The sequence below is a fragment of the Artibeus jamaicensis genome, unplaced genomic scaffold (genome assembly GCF_021234435.1).
Source record: "Artibeus jamaicensis isolate MK-2021 breed Jamaican fruit bat unplaced genomic scaffold, CSHL_Jam_final scaffold_1019, whole genome shotgun sequence".
NCBI lineage: Eukaryota > Metazoa > Chordata > Mammalia > Chiroptera > Phyllostomidae > Artibeus > Artibeus jamaicensis.
The window spans coordinates 7,515,356-7,531,501 of NW_026522025.1; the positions used below are offsets into that span (position 1 = coordinate 7,515,356).

The 16,146-nt window shown below is 41.0% G+C and overlaps 1 protein-coding gene across 3 annotated transcripts in view; it reads right to left on the bottom strand.

Moving 5' to 3' along the window:
* Positions 1 to 16,146, bottom strand: part of DAB1 (DAB adaptor protein 1) — a 1,235,135-nt gene that overhangs the window by 571,415 nt on the left and 647,574 nt on the right. For all 3 annotated transcript variants that reach the window (XM_037148509.2, XM_053655463.1, XM_053655462.1), the window contains one exon: positions 10,393 to 10,466. The gene's annotated coding sequence lies outside the window, so the exon portion shown is untranslated. The remainder of the gene's footprint in view (positions 1 to 10,392; positions 10,467 to 16,146) is intronic.

Here is a 16,146-nt window from a genome sequence, read left to right on the forward strand (position 1 = left end):
AGTGCCTAAATCATCTTGCTTTAGCCAGCAAAGTTGGTACCATCTGGTATGAGTCTGAGCCAAAGGGTTAGTGTATGCAGGGTGTGTGCAGGGCTGGGTGAGGTCGCAGGGCCAGCCTGAGCACCAGCACAGAGCTCCAAACACAGCTCGGTGTGTGTTAGAGCCACAGGCAGGACAGGGGGCTGGGGATAAATGAAATGCAGGGACTGATAAAGATATGATCCTGGGCCCTGCCAGGTAGCTTAGTTAGTTGGAGCATCACCTGTACACCAAAATGGGGGTTTGATACTGGGTCAGGGCACACACCTAGGTCCTGGGTTTGATCCCCTTCCAGGGCACATGTGGGAGGCAACTGATTGATGTTTCTCTCTCTCACACCGATCTCTATCTCTCCCCCCTCTCCCTCCTTCCCTCTTCTTCTTCTCTTTCTAAAATCAACCATCATATCCTCAGGTGAGGACTGAAAAAAATTTTTTTAAAGATATGGTTCTGGGACTTAGAAAAGGGCCATAGTCTGCAGGTTTTCAAATTCCTTACGATGGAGTAAGGGATTAACTTCTATCTCCCAGGGAGGAAGGATGTGAGGGGGCATTGAATGTTTTTACAAGGGGCAGTTTTGGAAGAGTGACTGATGTGATGTCAGAGTCATTTTAAGGAAATAACTCCAGAGTAGACTATATTTGTGTATAAAGTCATCTTTGTATGTTACTGACAGAAGTAAAATATTACAGGGAACCAATCTTCAACATGGAAAATGACTAAAGAAATTATGGTGGATCTATCCAATAACAGTCCATTTACTCAATGGAGTATTACTCAGTCATTTAAAGTGATTGATATTAACAACACCTAGCACCTCAGGAAAATGTTTATGGTATGAGTGAAGCAAACAAACAAGGCTTTTATGTAAGATATAAGTCATATAAAAATATCTACATAAAGATGGGAAAAAATATACCCAGATGATTGTGGTTATTTATTTATTTATTTGTTTGTTTGTTTTTGGTCTTTTGTCTAGTTTTTAAAACATGGAATAAGTGTTCTTACTTTATATTAATAAAAATAATACATCATGTGCGATAACTTTGTTAGAGTTAAGTGAGGAGATAAAAATCCATGTTTACATTATTTTGTCTTTATGAAGTGTGCCTGTCCAGCGGCACTGGGTGGGGACCGTGGGGTCATGTTGCTGGGACCTGGTGAGAAAGCGCATTCTCTGCAATGGTGAGCAAGTCTCCACTCCTCCCCGGTCCCTGGTGCACAGAGCATCCCGCCCTCCGTGCTCTCCGTCAGGATCTAGTGCAAATGCTCTCCTCTAAGGGACAACTTGGCTTAGGTGGGACCTCACCTCAACCATCTGCATCACTGGAGGGGAGGGGCAACAGTTCAGGGTTATCTCCTATTTCCTAATGCATGGGGATTAAAGCTGCAGCTCACCCTCTGGAGGAATCTGCCTAACAGCTAAGGAGACCAAAGCAGGTCTGGAAGGTGCTTGAGTTATAGAGAGGAGTCCACTATGTGGTAAAGGAAAGAAAGGACATTCCAGGTAGAAGCCAATAAGTAGAGGTGTGTGTTTCCATGTGTGTGTTGAAAGGTAGATGAGAGAAGAGTCTACAGGTAAGGCTGGGAAGTTAGTCTGGGGCCATATTATAAAGAACTTTAAAGTCTCCCTTCAGGTACTTCTCCAATTCCATCAGGCAAAGGGGAGCCATCAACAAATTTTCAGTACAGGAGTCACCTTTTCATATTTGTAATTTAGTAGGATACTCAGAGGGTAGGGTTTAGGAGGGTTTGGAAAGAGAAAGACTAAAGGTAGAGAGTACTTCCGAGCCTCTTGAGAAAGATAATGTGACCTTGAATGAAAGCAATGGCAGTGGGGATTCACTCTTCCATTAAACAAATACCTTCTGAGCATCTGCTATGAACCAAACATTGTGCTGAGCACTGGGGATATGTTACAAAAGGGAAAACAGACAAGGTTCCTGCCCTCAGGGAGCTTACAGTGTAAAGTGTTGGTGAGGGAAGGAAGTGTCTGAGTACATTTCAGAGGCAGAATCAACAACTACTTTGACACTCCCTTCAGTGCTGAAAGGGTGAATGAACTCTGTAAAGTCCAGGAGATTTTACTCACACTGGATAAGCCATCTTCACCAAATCTGCCGCATCCATTCTCCTAATTGCAGCCAAAGAAATGTTCTCATAAATACATTGGAAAAGGCAAGCATGAGGGGCATGGGCTACATATTATTGAATCGAGTTCGTGAGCCATCTGGGAGCCGTTTGTGAGCCACCTTTAATGGGCCAAACAGAACTAGCGTCCGCTGGCATGTGAAGTTTAAAGCTTCTGGTTTGAGCAGTTTCATCGAGAGCTACAACAGACAGTGTACAGAAGCAGGGAAGGGAGGGGGTGGGGACCTTTGGGCCAAAGATGAATGGAGAACTAAGTCACAAGAAAGTAAGCTTAGCTCAGTTTAATTTGCTATGTGATTTAATGCATGTGACCACCACACTTGGAGACTCAGGTTTCTCATCTGTCAAAAAAAAGGAACTGAAGTAGTGAATTGCTGAGATTCCTTATAATACTAGAATGTCCTGATTCCATTTTTTCTCCTTAGAATTTAAGTAAATGGTATGCTTCCAGTCTCAAGTTTTTAATTAATATTTAAATATATTATACTAACTTATTTTTCATAATTACTTAAACTTTACCAAGTATTGCCACATATATGTTACCATTTGCTTTTCCCAATTACCTCTGATTCCCATTTTTTACAGGTGAGGAAATTGATGCTACAATAAGCGACAAAGAAGAGAGAAGAGGGACAAGAACCCAAGCCTACCCAGACAAGTGGCAAAGTGAACCTTATATCAGGTTTTTAGTTCCAGAGCCATCCTTCTATCCACTTCAAAAAGCTCGCTTCACTAACCAGAAAGCCTAGTCCCCTGTCCTAATCAATTCATGTTTAGAATTTAACAACTACAATAGGATATTAGGTAAGTTAAATGAGTTCTGCACCAAAGACTCACTGGAAGAGAAGAATGACTACATTTTATTGAACCTAATTTGTGAGCCATCTGGGAGCATTACCTTCAATGGGACAAACAGAACAAACAGTGTCCCCAGCAAAGAGACACTGATACATAAAGACACCAGCATTAGAGGAACATTAGAGCCACGTGTTAAAAACAGAAAGGTGAAAAATCTAGGGGCAAGCAAGCTCTGGATGGGCTTTTTATTTCCCCTGGTAATGCTCACAAGAAGAGACAGGCTTGGCTTACATGAAGTTGGCTGTCAAGACAAAATTCCCATAGAAATTCCCCTTTGGAAGAGTCATCTTGTAGCAAATGTAGATACTCCCACAATATTTAGTGCCTGGGTAGCATCCTCCTGGTGACTTGCTTTCAACCTCATTCCTGGGATAAGTGAGTTCTACAAACTCTTAACTCCAGTCTTAATTTACTCATTCCTAAAGCATGATCTTAAGAGTTTCCTCTAAGATTGCTAGTTGACAAAATTAGCCAACTGAGGCTGGGGGTTGAAGGTCAGGTAGATGAGATGGGATTAGTTATTTGCACAAGAGCCAGTTGGCAGAGTTTTCTGTTTTATCTGACTCTTATTACCTTTCCCATCTTTGACCAAACATTCTCAGTTGACTTGGCCTCCTTAGTGCTTCATTCATCAGGTACATTTGTCTCTGATCTGCTCAATATGGATCTTCTAAAAGTCTATTTGTATTTAAATCTTCTCTACCCTCTCATGATCTATCATTCCTCTATCTCTCTTTCCAAGAAATCTTTAGGGATTACCTACTTACTTGACTGTAGGCTCTGAGGCTTAGGGGAATAGTGGACAGATCACAGATTTCATCCACACAGGTTTGGGTTCAATTCTTAGTTCAGCAAGTCCCAGCTGTAAGATTTTGAACCAACTCCTTCCCTTCTCTGACCCTCTTTTTCATGACTGATGAATGTGGATAATAATAGCTTCCTTACATGTCTAGAGTGAGATGTATCATTAGTAGCATATGGGGGTGCTCAGTGATTTTTAAAACATTCTTAGAAATAAATACTAGAAATAAAGATGCAGAAAAACAAAATAACACCCACAACCCCTCCAAGAACCCCCCCAAAAAAACCCCAAAAACCAGAACAAGCAAAGAATCATGGTCCTGGAACTATGGGAGAACATAAAGAGTAAGAGAAAAATGTAGGTAATTATAATATATCATGAGAAGTATTTAATAAGGAACTTCCCTGCTTCCCAAAGGATGCAGACATGTCTACACAGAGGGGTTACTGGTCTTCTTTACCCATGGGAAGCTGATTCCTAACCTTTAGGTGCCTACACTGATGTAGCTTGTGCCAAGCACTGGGGGCCTGAGTTGACCAGATGCCCTAGGGGACCTCAGTATGCTTTCTGGTGCCACTCTGAAAACACAAGACCCCCTTCCACAGAAATCCCCCCTGTTCCAGCTCTTTGCTCAGCCTTCCTGGTCTGAGCTTATTATATATCCACTCCCTCCCTCAAGCTCCGATCTTCCCTTATCAATCCTAGGTGTCTCTTGGTTCAATATCATTTTTTCCCTAACACTAAAAATAAGAATCCTCATGTTACAACTCCATCCGTTGCCTGGAGATAACATTCAGCTCTTCACACACAGGCAGACCTCCTCCAGCTGTGCCAATTTAATCCTGTTCTGTTGCTTCGTTCATTTTGAATAGGATACCTTTGGCAGGTGAGGTGTTATGAACATCAACATGTTAAATCTTCAGTAAAGTAATTCTCCTGGGCATTTTTTCCATTTCATTTCATCCAGGATGCTGTCATAATGTCTACTGATATCTCTAGGCTTTCCCCTTCAGTCCCTTAAGGAATTCATTAGTACAGGCACCTATCCAAGACTTTTTTTGAGGACCTATCATGCGCCAGGCATTGTGCTGTAGCACTCCGTTGATCCTGGTGAGATGGGCAGTGTGTGTGTGTGTGTGTGTGTACACATGCGTGGTGGGGACGGGGTAAGCCAGCTATTTCTTCAACTTTGGCTGCTATTTAATGATAAATGTATGCAGGAGAGCAAGGTGAGGCTTGGCTACAAATGTGAATTTCAGCTGTCACCTATATCCTCCCTGTGTTCGTCTGGGAGCCACACACCTGCCAATTATAGAGATTTTTCTAATCAGGTTTGTGAGCTCCTAATTGGCTGCCTATTCACACCTAAGAATAGGGTGTTTCTAGAGCCGCCCCTTGTACTCACCTTCCTTTGCTGGAGAGGACAGAGGCTCTTCTCTTTGAATGGACAGCTACATTATCCATTCAGAACAATTTCATTTGTATGGGCTTAATTTCATCAGTTGGTTGTGTCGGCTTTTAAAAGTCCCTTCATTATGGCTTTTAGTTCCTTTTTGTAGTCAGCTCTATAATAGGATGTTCTACTTTCTATATTGGCTTTTTTATTAGTTTTAAATTCTGGTTCGTCTAAGATAATTTTTAGGCCTCCTTTCATATTTCAGTGTTTTACCACTTTTTTATCAGCTCATAAAATTTTTATAAGTATTTGATTTATAAGACACACATGCACATACACACACCCATTTTTAAAGGAACAGATATTCACTCAATTTCTTCAACCTAAGCCTTCTTCAAAAAATAATTTAGGCAAAAAGTTATTATGGCGGACCGTGAATAGTGTAAGAATTCAAGTTATTACTGGTTCAAGATATTTCTCGTTATTAAAAAACTAAGAGTACACTAATTTGTTCCTCTGTTACAAATTCTAAAGTTCAACATCTGATCGGTGTTGGCCTTCACCTGCCCCAGGGGGAGCTAATCTGAGCAGCTTGGAACCCACGAGCATGAGCTGAGAGTCCTTGAGGACTAACAGGAACCTTGGTTTGCACTGCTTCCCCGTTTGCTGAGGTGGAGGACCTGTGAAACAAGGGTTTTGTTTGTCCAGAAGCTAAACACACACATCTGGACGAGGAGCTGGAGAAGCCGGGCACGATTCAGGGAAAGGGAGAGCAGCTGCAGGCCCAGATGCTGCTTCAAGCCCACGGAGTGAGTCAGCAGACCCGCAGCGGTGTGTGAGCTACAAAGTTGCTGCTCCTTTCTTCCCATCTTCCAGATATCCCAAGAATGTTCCCGTGGCCCACACTAACTAGAAACATTCAAGAAACTGAGTTATGAGTCCTGGCCAGGTGGCTCAGTTGGTTGGAGTATTGTCCCATACACCAAAAGGTTGTGGGTTCAACCCCCAGTCAGGGTGTGTACCAGAGGCAACTAATTGATGTTCCTTTCTCACATTGATGCTTCTCTCTCTCTTTTCCTCCTCCCTCCCTCCAGCCCCCCATCTCCCCTCTCTAAAACTAATAAATATACCCCCCCCCAGTGAGGATTAAAAAACCAGCAAAACTGAATAATACAATTCAACCTAGCCAAGTGGGTACATTACTAAGCTGTCACACCACATGGGAAGGAATGCCGTACCTAGGGACAGTTGATTAGATGCTGGCCAGAGGCCCAGCAGCAGCCCAGGGGACCAGGCAGGCCTTTGCGCTATTCAGCACCCACGTCACCCTGCAGCCAGGGAGGGCTGCCTGTGCACCCACAGCTTCCGCTGCTCTCCTCCCCTTTGTCCCTGGGGACTTCCATTTTCTAAGACCAGCCAAAGAGTGGGAAGGTCTTCCCAGCTTTTCCTTTCCTTGTTGCCAAAGATCAACACACCTGTCTTTTGTCTTTTAAGGCTCTATAATAGCTTGTATTATTATTTTAAGCAACAATTAGAGTGAACATTTTTCACTGAGAATATATGATGTGTCAGACCCTTTCGTAGGTACTCTCTCATTAAATTCTTAGAACTGTCTTATATGGAAAGTATTATTGCTACTTGATTTTTATTGATGTGAAAATTGAAGCTTAAAGAGAATGATTTGCTCAATGCCAGACAGCTGTTATGTGTTGGAGCAGAAATTCAAATCCAAGACATTCAGCTTTGAAAAGCAACACTGCCACCAAAAATAACAGATAAGGGGAATTACCATGTGGTTAAGAACCTTCTCAAAGTTTTGCAGTTGAGCTCCCTGGTGTCTAGAATCCCCTACTTCCTTCCAAGTTGGAGCATATGTGATTCTTTCCTGTCTCTCTATAAGAGACAGGAAAAGTAGAAGGGTAAACAGAGAGAATGTGAGAAAATAAAAGCAAACGAGGAAGCATATACAAGGCACCAAAGGAATGAATTCAAGGGGGAAGAAGGGAAGAAGAACAGCAGGAAAAATTTTCCTCTTATTACTGTCCTATTACCCATATGGGAAGGCATAATGATGTCTCGCCTATGATGCTATAAATGAATACAAATGAACACATAGGCAGATACATCCCATCCACACAATAAATAAATAGCCAACAGCTCAGTAATGCCAATTGAAGACTTTCTAGCAATTTTAAAAGGTAAGTTGTGTGGGGGGGGGAGCTAAGAAAAACACTAAAGAATGGGAATAGTGGTTTTAGCAGTTATTCAGAATTGGGTCTCTGGGGAAGCTTTCTTGGCACTTTCAGGACAGGTCAGACCCTAGGCTGCCACATCAGGGCTGGTTAATGAGAACAGGCAGGCAATCCTTCAAGTCTATTTCCAGGAGACAACTACAGCACGAAGGCCTCTGAAAATCACTGAGTGCATGCTGCTGTGCAAAACACTGGCTGCTGGAGAAACGGAGCAAGCCAAGTGTGCAGCTCTGAGACCCGCATCCTCACTGTGCACTTGGGCAGCTGCTCTGTGGAACGTCCTTCCTGAAGCCCCTTCTCATCCAGCATGGGGCTGCTCATTCCCTGGGGTCCAGCTCAACAGCCCCTCCCTCTCAGCCTAGGGCTTATGTTTCTACTCTATGACTGTTCATTGTTTACCAGTCCGAGCTCCTTGAGCAAAGGGATTATATCCTGCATTTTTTTCATGGTTTCTGTTAACAACATTACAAGTGCCTTGGGAAGACTCTCCAGCTTAAAGTCACCTCACTGCTCCGCTCCCTCTTCTAAGCGCATGCCACCCTGACTACTGAAAAGCTTCCTTTCCAAGGCCTCTCCGAGTTCTCTCTTCTCCATCCCCACTGACCCTGCCTGAGTTTACTTCATCACCATCTCTTTCTAGGAACAGATGAATAATCTTCCAACATCACCCCCTTCAATGCATGATTTGTCTCCACTTCAAAGGGACAGGATTTTTTCAAATTGGAGAAGTGGTCACTGCTCAGGACTATTCCCGGAAGTGAAAGCCTAGGATTTCAACTCCCTCAAAGCTATGCTTCACATTCTTTTTTTTTTTTTCCTGAACTCTGAGACGTCTCTCCTAAAAGCAGTCCTGAGGGCATCATTTGTTGATTCTTCTTTGGCGTGTTGATTCTTCTTTGGTGTGTTGATTCACTCTACCTAACTGAATAAGCCAGGAGAATACTGCAGAGCCTGTCTGCTTTGACCCAGGTAGGAACAGAGGCCACAGAACAGCCTCAATGTCTAAAGACCAAGACTCTGAAAACAGGAAATGCCAACATGTGACATGGCTACCGCACACCTGTCTCATACTTCCACCCCCCAGAGCTCTTCAGGGAGCATTGATCTCAACAATCACAGAAGATACCCATGATCATTCCACTTTGCAGATAATACAACAGACACTCAGAGCACTGTGGTGGCTTGTGGAGGGTCTCACAGCTGGTGAGTAGCGGAGTTCAGAATAAAACCTTTAATTCCTCCGTCTCAGTAAGGCACATAGGTGAGAAAGCTTTTACTGAATTACTCTGGGTGCTTACTGATTTTGAACTTTTAAGTCATCATGTGCCTATATATTTTCAACCCCTGTCTATAGGCAGAATGCATTAGAGAGATTTATTAGACAAGCAATCTGGAAAAGATGACTGTTTTCAGAAGCTACTGCTCCCCAGTCTTCCTTAGGTAGGAAACCATAATTTGTCTTCCCAAATTCACTCCACCTCAGAGAATAGCTTTGCGGATGCAAAGGCAATAATAAAAGACCAAACTCAGTCCAGTTGCAAACAATCTGCCCCTGTCTCCATTGCGGTAAATTACCAGCTTCCCTTAGGTCTGGCAGTTACATGCCTGGTGGGCTCCCCTGAATGATCTGGCCAGCCTACAGGGGAGAGTGCTCCCCCCACCCCCACTTCTCATTTAACTCATTAGAGGAGGCTGGGGCACAAGCCAGGTTAACATGTCAATAAGTCACCAAGGAAATGCAAAAATTGACAGCTGAGGAATCCCAGCTCCCAACCTTCTCCTATACAGAAACCCTCAGAAAACGGGTTTCTCAGCCTCCTCTCCAGGTCACTTAAATAAGTAGTGACATTTGAGTCCCTCAGAGTAATTAATTTCCTCTGTCTCCAATAGCTCCTCATATTTTTAATGAATTTTTACAAGTCTCAGATCCTCCAGCCTCCCAGCTCCTTCTCCAACTCCGCTGTTCCCCAAGGTCCCATAACAAATAGCTACCACTCATATTTGCCTTGCAAACTCACATAAACTGGAAATGATAAATACATTAGCTGGGCTTTTTAACGGACCATTGTTTAATTTTCTATGCTTGTCTGGCTGGGGGAGAGATAAATATTACCTTGTGGAGAATAAGATTTCTAGTTCATTTAAGGGGGTGTGGGGTAATCTGCAGCAGGGAAACACACTCTGTTCATCCTAATGGGCAGTACTGCTAATGAAGAGTGTTGGAAGGGGCATCCATCCACCAGTCTGTGATTCATTCAGCGTTATCCCTGGTGAGCAAGGAATAGATATTGGAGCGAGCGCTTTTAATTTCTCAAAAGAAGAGGCGTTTTCAATTGTACCTTCCTGGATCCCCACATGAAGCAAATAATTCAGTGTTGCCATTATTTAAAAGCGGAAGACCTCGAAATATTAGCACCTGCTTCTTAAGCTCATAAATCTCCAAGTCTGTTTCCTATGTAAACATTTATCTTACATATGGTTTGACTTCAGTTTCCACAACTGAGGATGGTTTTTTCTGGTAAACATACTGAAACAGGGGCATTTGAAGGAAGGATGCTAACATAGTTGGGTTTAAAATCCAACCAATCTGAGACTACCTAATAGGTAAGGCTGAAATCCAGGCAGGAAAATGTAAGGCTCCGAATGACATTTACCAGGTACTTACAGAGAAGAAAGAGAATCAATATTCTCTTTCTTTAACCACAAACACATAATAGACCAGAGAAAAGGCACTCTAAGCCCCAGCTCCCAAAGGCTCCCAAACACCCCCCAGGGTGTTTTAGGGAGGAACACAAAGCATGAGAGCCATCACTTCAAGAGGACCCAGAGACATTCGAGAGTAAATTTCCCAGAGAGAAAGGTTTTCCTCACACCAGCAAGACAGCTAGCTTTACCTCTGAGTTGTGCAAAAGAACCCGTCAATCATGAAGACCTGGGGCCAAGATTTACCACCATATCTTGCAGAAGGCTGAAAAAAAAAAAACAAAATATAGTATTAAACAAAAAGTAAACATTAACGATTAAACGGTTATATTTTTCTCCTGTCTCTTTCACTCAAGAAACATTTACTAAGTTCCTACCATACACCAGGTCCTGGAAATACAGAGATGGATGAAACAAAATCACCACCACCACCAACAAAAAAATTAACAAATATCGCCCCTTGGAAGTAATTGGCAAGAAATGGGGCAGAATGCCTATTAGGTAAGAGGGAGTGGGGATATGTGCGTATCTGTGTCTATGGGTGATTCTTCCTGAGAGGTGTGTGCACCCTGATACACACAGAAGCATGTAAGAATTTTGAAAGAACGTTCCCATATTTTAATTTGTCTGACTGCCTTAAAGGATTGAGCCCCTGCCTCGAGATCTATAAAGAAGAGGGCACTGGAAGAAATGGCGATAGCTGTAAGAGTGATCATACCATCTAATCTGTAAGTCACCTTCAGGGTTCCTTTTGGAGGAAGAAATGACAATTTCAGGCTGATATTTAGTCACAGAAACAGTCATTACCATGTAATTTGTAAGAGGAAAACAACCAATATAAGAACAATAAAATGAATGTTAGTATTTCTTTATAGGGTAATCTTATGCATATATAAAAATAATTGATTTTTTTCAAGATATGGGAAAATATATATAACAAAATTGTAAAGTTTGAGCTCATCCATGTAAAAGTTGGTTTTAAAAATATGCCGCTGGTTAATAGCAGTTGCTTCTTTATAGTGTGATCGTGGGCTATTTTTCTCTTGTTTCTTTATGCTTTCCAAATTCTTTACAAACATCATGCATTATTTTTCTAGACAGAAAACACACATACAAATGGGAGTGTCAGCTGCAACCTTATCCTTTCTGTCCTTCTGTCCCTACACTCACTGGGGACACCACGTTCCATGCCCCAGCAATAACTCCACTCTGAAGGTAATGCCATGTTGAAATTGTCCATCCCCATCTCTGTCCCCCTCTAGTTCTGAGCTCCACTGAGGAAGTTATTACACCCTGTCTAACCCTTGGTTCTGTGAGCCTAGCTCAGAGATGAGCTCATAGTTGTCACTCGATATTTGCTGCATAAAAAAAGGAATGAGTTGAGTGAATAAAAGATTTAATAAATGAAACTGACATGACAAAAATTACATTAAGAAAGCTGTTCATTCAGACTAATCAGTGACAATAAAAGTTAAGTTCCATTTGGATTCACAGAAGATAGTGGATGATAAGCAGAGAGAGAGTAATTTTTCAGGAAAGGCAGTGGAACCTAGAAAAAGCCTATGGTTAAAAAAAAAACACACACAACATAATGGAATATCACAGCCTACTGATCTTCCAGTGTATTCCAAAACCAAGAATCTGTTTAAGGCAGAAATATTTATCTAGTAACAATATCCCATTACAGCAACTCAGTCATTTTACGTGTTTGCAATTGTACATATACATAAACTAAGTAGTAGATACTTGTTATTACTTTTAATCAGCAATGGCTGGTTGACTCCCTGCTCAAAGGAAAAAAAGCTACAGGATAGATTATTGTAATGTTTTATAAAAATTCAATTTAGTTTATTAATAAAACCAGGGAAATATAGCCATGATAATTTACAGTTATATTCCTCTGGAGATAGACCTGATTTGAATTCCATTTGTGCCTTTTAAGAGCTGGGTAATCGTGGGCAAGTTATTTTACTTTTCTGAGGCTCAGTTTTTTATGTATAAAATGGCATAAAAGTAACACCAATCTGGTATGGTTATTGTAAAAAAGAAAAAAAAAGTTAGAGAAAGCATGGCATCCAAACTAGGCTTCAAGCTCATGTTTGTTTACATCCACACCCAGAGTTCTTACACATACACAAGTCTTCCTTTTCAGCATGTGCCATGATGTATGCCAAGCACTGCACAAACATCTCATTTTTTCCTCCTGAATTTGTTATGAGAAGGTACTGTTTTTTTTTTACTTTATGTAATTATTTTTTCTGTAATGTCAATAGTAATATCCTCCCTTTCATTTCTGATTTTGCTTATTTGAATCTCTTCTCTCTGTTTTTCAATCAATCTAACTAAATGTTTGTAAATGTTGTTGATTGTTTTGAAGAACCAACTCTTGGTTTTGTCGATTTTCTGTTGTTTCTCTATTCTCTATTTTGTCTTTAATCACAAATCCTTCAAAAACAGGGAAACTGATGCCCAGTTTTAAAATATTGACTATCTGAATCAAGATGCAAACCTAGAATGTCTGGTGTCAAATCCAAATCTTATGAATTATTATGAAAAGAAGGCACTCCATCTGAAATTGCACCCAGTCTTTGACTCGCAACAAAATCCAGTTTACAATTTCACACATACTATTATCTGATATGCTATGGCTTGAACCTATTCCCTTGTAGTCACACTTAAACAGTCTCCTATTTCTTTTCTTATTAAATATTTCAAGCATGAAGTTGGGTATAGATGTAATTATAACAAAAGCCCATGTACTGGCTGGCACCCAGCCTGGTCACATATTATCATCTGCCATACTTGCTGCAGAATTTTCCTTCAAAAAATTGTGAATAAAAGCAAATCTCCTATGAATTTCTTCCTAATTCCTCTAAGATAACTACTCTCCTAAAGTTTCATGCATGTTTTTCTGCCTCTAATACATGTTTGCTTCTATAGCTAATATATTAGGACTGTTTTGCACATTGAAAACTTCGTTTAGGGGGTGGGCTGGGATGGGAGTAAAAGACAGAAAACTGTACTTGAACAATAATTAAATAAAACATTTAAAAAAAAGAAAAAAAAACACCTTAGTTTAAATGGTATCCCATTACAGGTATCCATCTGAACCCTGCTTATTTTGATAAAGACACTTTAAAGTCTTTGCCAGTTTCACAGAATTAGCTTTAATTCTTTCATCTTAGCATTTAGATAGTATTTTATCATATGTTGATATTACGACTTAATTATCCATACTGATGGACATTTGAGCTATTTTCATATTGTGCTAATACAAATAAGGATGCAATGGACATTGTTATTCCCCTCAGGCACATATGTGTGAGATTTCTCTATGGACTTGTTGGACCACAGCATAAAGTATATGCATCTTAAAAGTTATTAGATGTTATAAATTGCTCTACAAGGTGGCACTAGCAAATCATATAATCCGCATTAGTCTACCTCATTACCAGCATTTGGTGTTGTCGAACTTTTAATTTTTTCCAATCTGATAGATATTAAGTATCTTATATTTTAACACACTCTTCTCTAATTACTAGTGAAATTTAAAACATTTTTAATATTTTTATTTTATGATTTTTAGTTTCTTCTTCAGCAGTTTGCTTTTTTGTATGAGGCCTGTCAGGAAAAAGTCCAGCCATTGTTAATACAACGAGAACAGTTTGATGTAACCTGACAGCCAAGGAGAGTGGACTGGAATGCCCATGTGTGAACAAGGATGACTTCACTGTACTAGCTGTTGAGCAAGCATGTATACTGTGTGGCCATCGCATTCAAAATGACTGAACAAACAGAGCAACTAATCTCAACCAAATTTTGCTTGAAGTTTGAACATCCTCCATGGAAACTATTCAGATGATTCAGAAGGCCACAGCTATGAGCAACCGGTGATTGACAGCTTCATCACAACAATGCATCCACTCACGCATCACATCTCGTGCAGTTTTTTGGCAAAACATCAAATCACCTGGTGACTCAGCCCCCCTTCAGCCAAAATTTGGTGCCTTGTGACTTCTGCTTTTCCCAAAACTAAAGTCACCTTTGAAAGGGAAGAGATTTTATACTGTTGATGAGATTCAGGAAAATACAATGGGACAGCTGATAGCAACTGGGAGAATATTGCGAGGTTCCAAGGTGCCTCCTTTGAAGGGGACTGAGGTGTCATTGTCCTGTGTGCAATATTTCTTGTAGCTTGTATCTTCTTCAATAAACATCTCTATTTTTCATATTACTTGGCTGGACACTTTCTGGACAGACCTCATATACCCATTTTTTCATTGAGTTTTTATAGAGGAGAGACAGTGTATATTAAAAAAACCACACACACAAAGTACCTAGTGTGTCAAGTGGCCCTATGAGCCATAGAAAAGCCAGCAGCAGAGAAGTTTTAATCCACTTAAATCCACTGGAATTGATATTCTTTATAGTATGTGAGGTCAGGATTCAGTAAATTTTCTTATAGCTATGCATTTTCCAGGTACTATTTATCTTAGTCTGTGATTTCTATATTGATTTGTGATAGCATATCTACTATAAACAAAGTTTCTAGTCAGAATAGTCTATTTTAGGGTTCTAGATTTTATCTCATTCATCTAGTTTTTCAGAGTAATTTATTTCCTTTTGCAAATACCCATACTGCCTTTATTACTATAATTTTATCCTTACAATTGATAGGGTCAATCCATCCATCAATCCATTCATCATTATTATTCATAAATATTTGTTGATACCCTAACACTCCAGACACTAGTCAGTCACTGGGGATTTAATAACAAACTATGCAGATAGTCCTGCCCTCTTAAAACTTACATTCCAGGAGATGGAGACAGACACAAGTAAGTGATCAAATACAAAGTGTGTCAGATGGAGATACATGGCACAAAGAAACATGTAGTGGAAAAAAAGAGGAGCAGAATGAAGGTAAGTATATGAATCGGGACCAGGAGTTCTAATTCCAGCACCACCACTTGGTTATCGGCAACAGTTGAGGGTTGTCTGTACCCCAGTGGGATCTGCCACATGTAAACAGTGGCAACGTGTCAGGGCTACTGCATTTGTATGTCCCCCCAAATCTGTGGCCAGTTGGATGGGGACAGTAGAGTCAGTATGTATACTGATCATATCCAGGATCAGCACATTAGGGGCTGCTAATTTGCACATATCCAATCCCAACAGAGGTGTGAGCAAAACCACCCCCAGCAGAGTCAGTTGCTGAGAAGTTCTCCACTGCAGAGTATGAGGATCCTCCTGAGCTTGTGCAGCTCCCCCTGCAGGGGTCTGCTGGCACTCCCCTCTGCCACTGGCCCTGTCAGTGTCTGCCTAAGGGTTTGGGCACTTGTTCTGACAAGAGCCCTCATGCTGGACCGAAACCACAGAGCCAGTTTAGCAGCAGTCAGTGCAGTGACAGCATCCATACCCCAAGGCAACGAGGGGGCCAGCAGAGGTACCACCTAGGTTAGGGCTCTGTGACCATTGACCTCTTCCCCAAATGAATATGTTGGTGTGTGTGGAGTGTATTAATAAGAATAAAGATTTAGTCAAGAGAGGTTAAATACTTTTATGTTGGATACTTCTGCGCTATATGAAGTAATTCTACAAAAAATGTAGATAATTGGAAAATGTTATCTCTGGGATTTATTACATCAGAGGTGACAGATGAAAATAATATAGTTCATAGGTTTTAGACCTCCAGTACCTATGACAGACTGACTCATTTATTCATTTATCATCCTTCATCCATCCATCCATGTATCCATCCAACTATCCATTCTTTCATTCATCTAATGTTTGCTCCCTCTTACACAATGGCACTCACAGTCAAATAGGTATAGCAAAGCAAACAGTGACAACAGACTATGATTCATCCTAAGACAAAGTACTGGCTGTTATGAGAACACAGGGGCTACCTTGTAGGGAAGTCCATGTACTTCACTTCAAAGCCA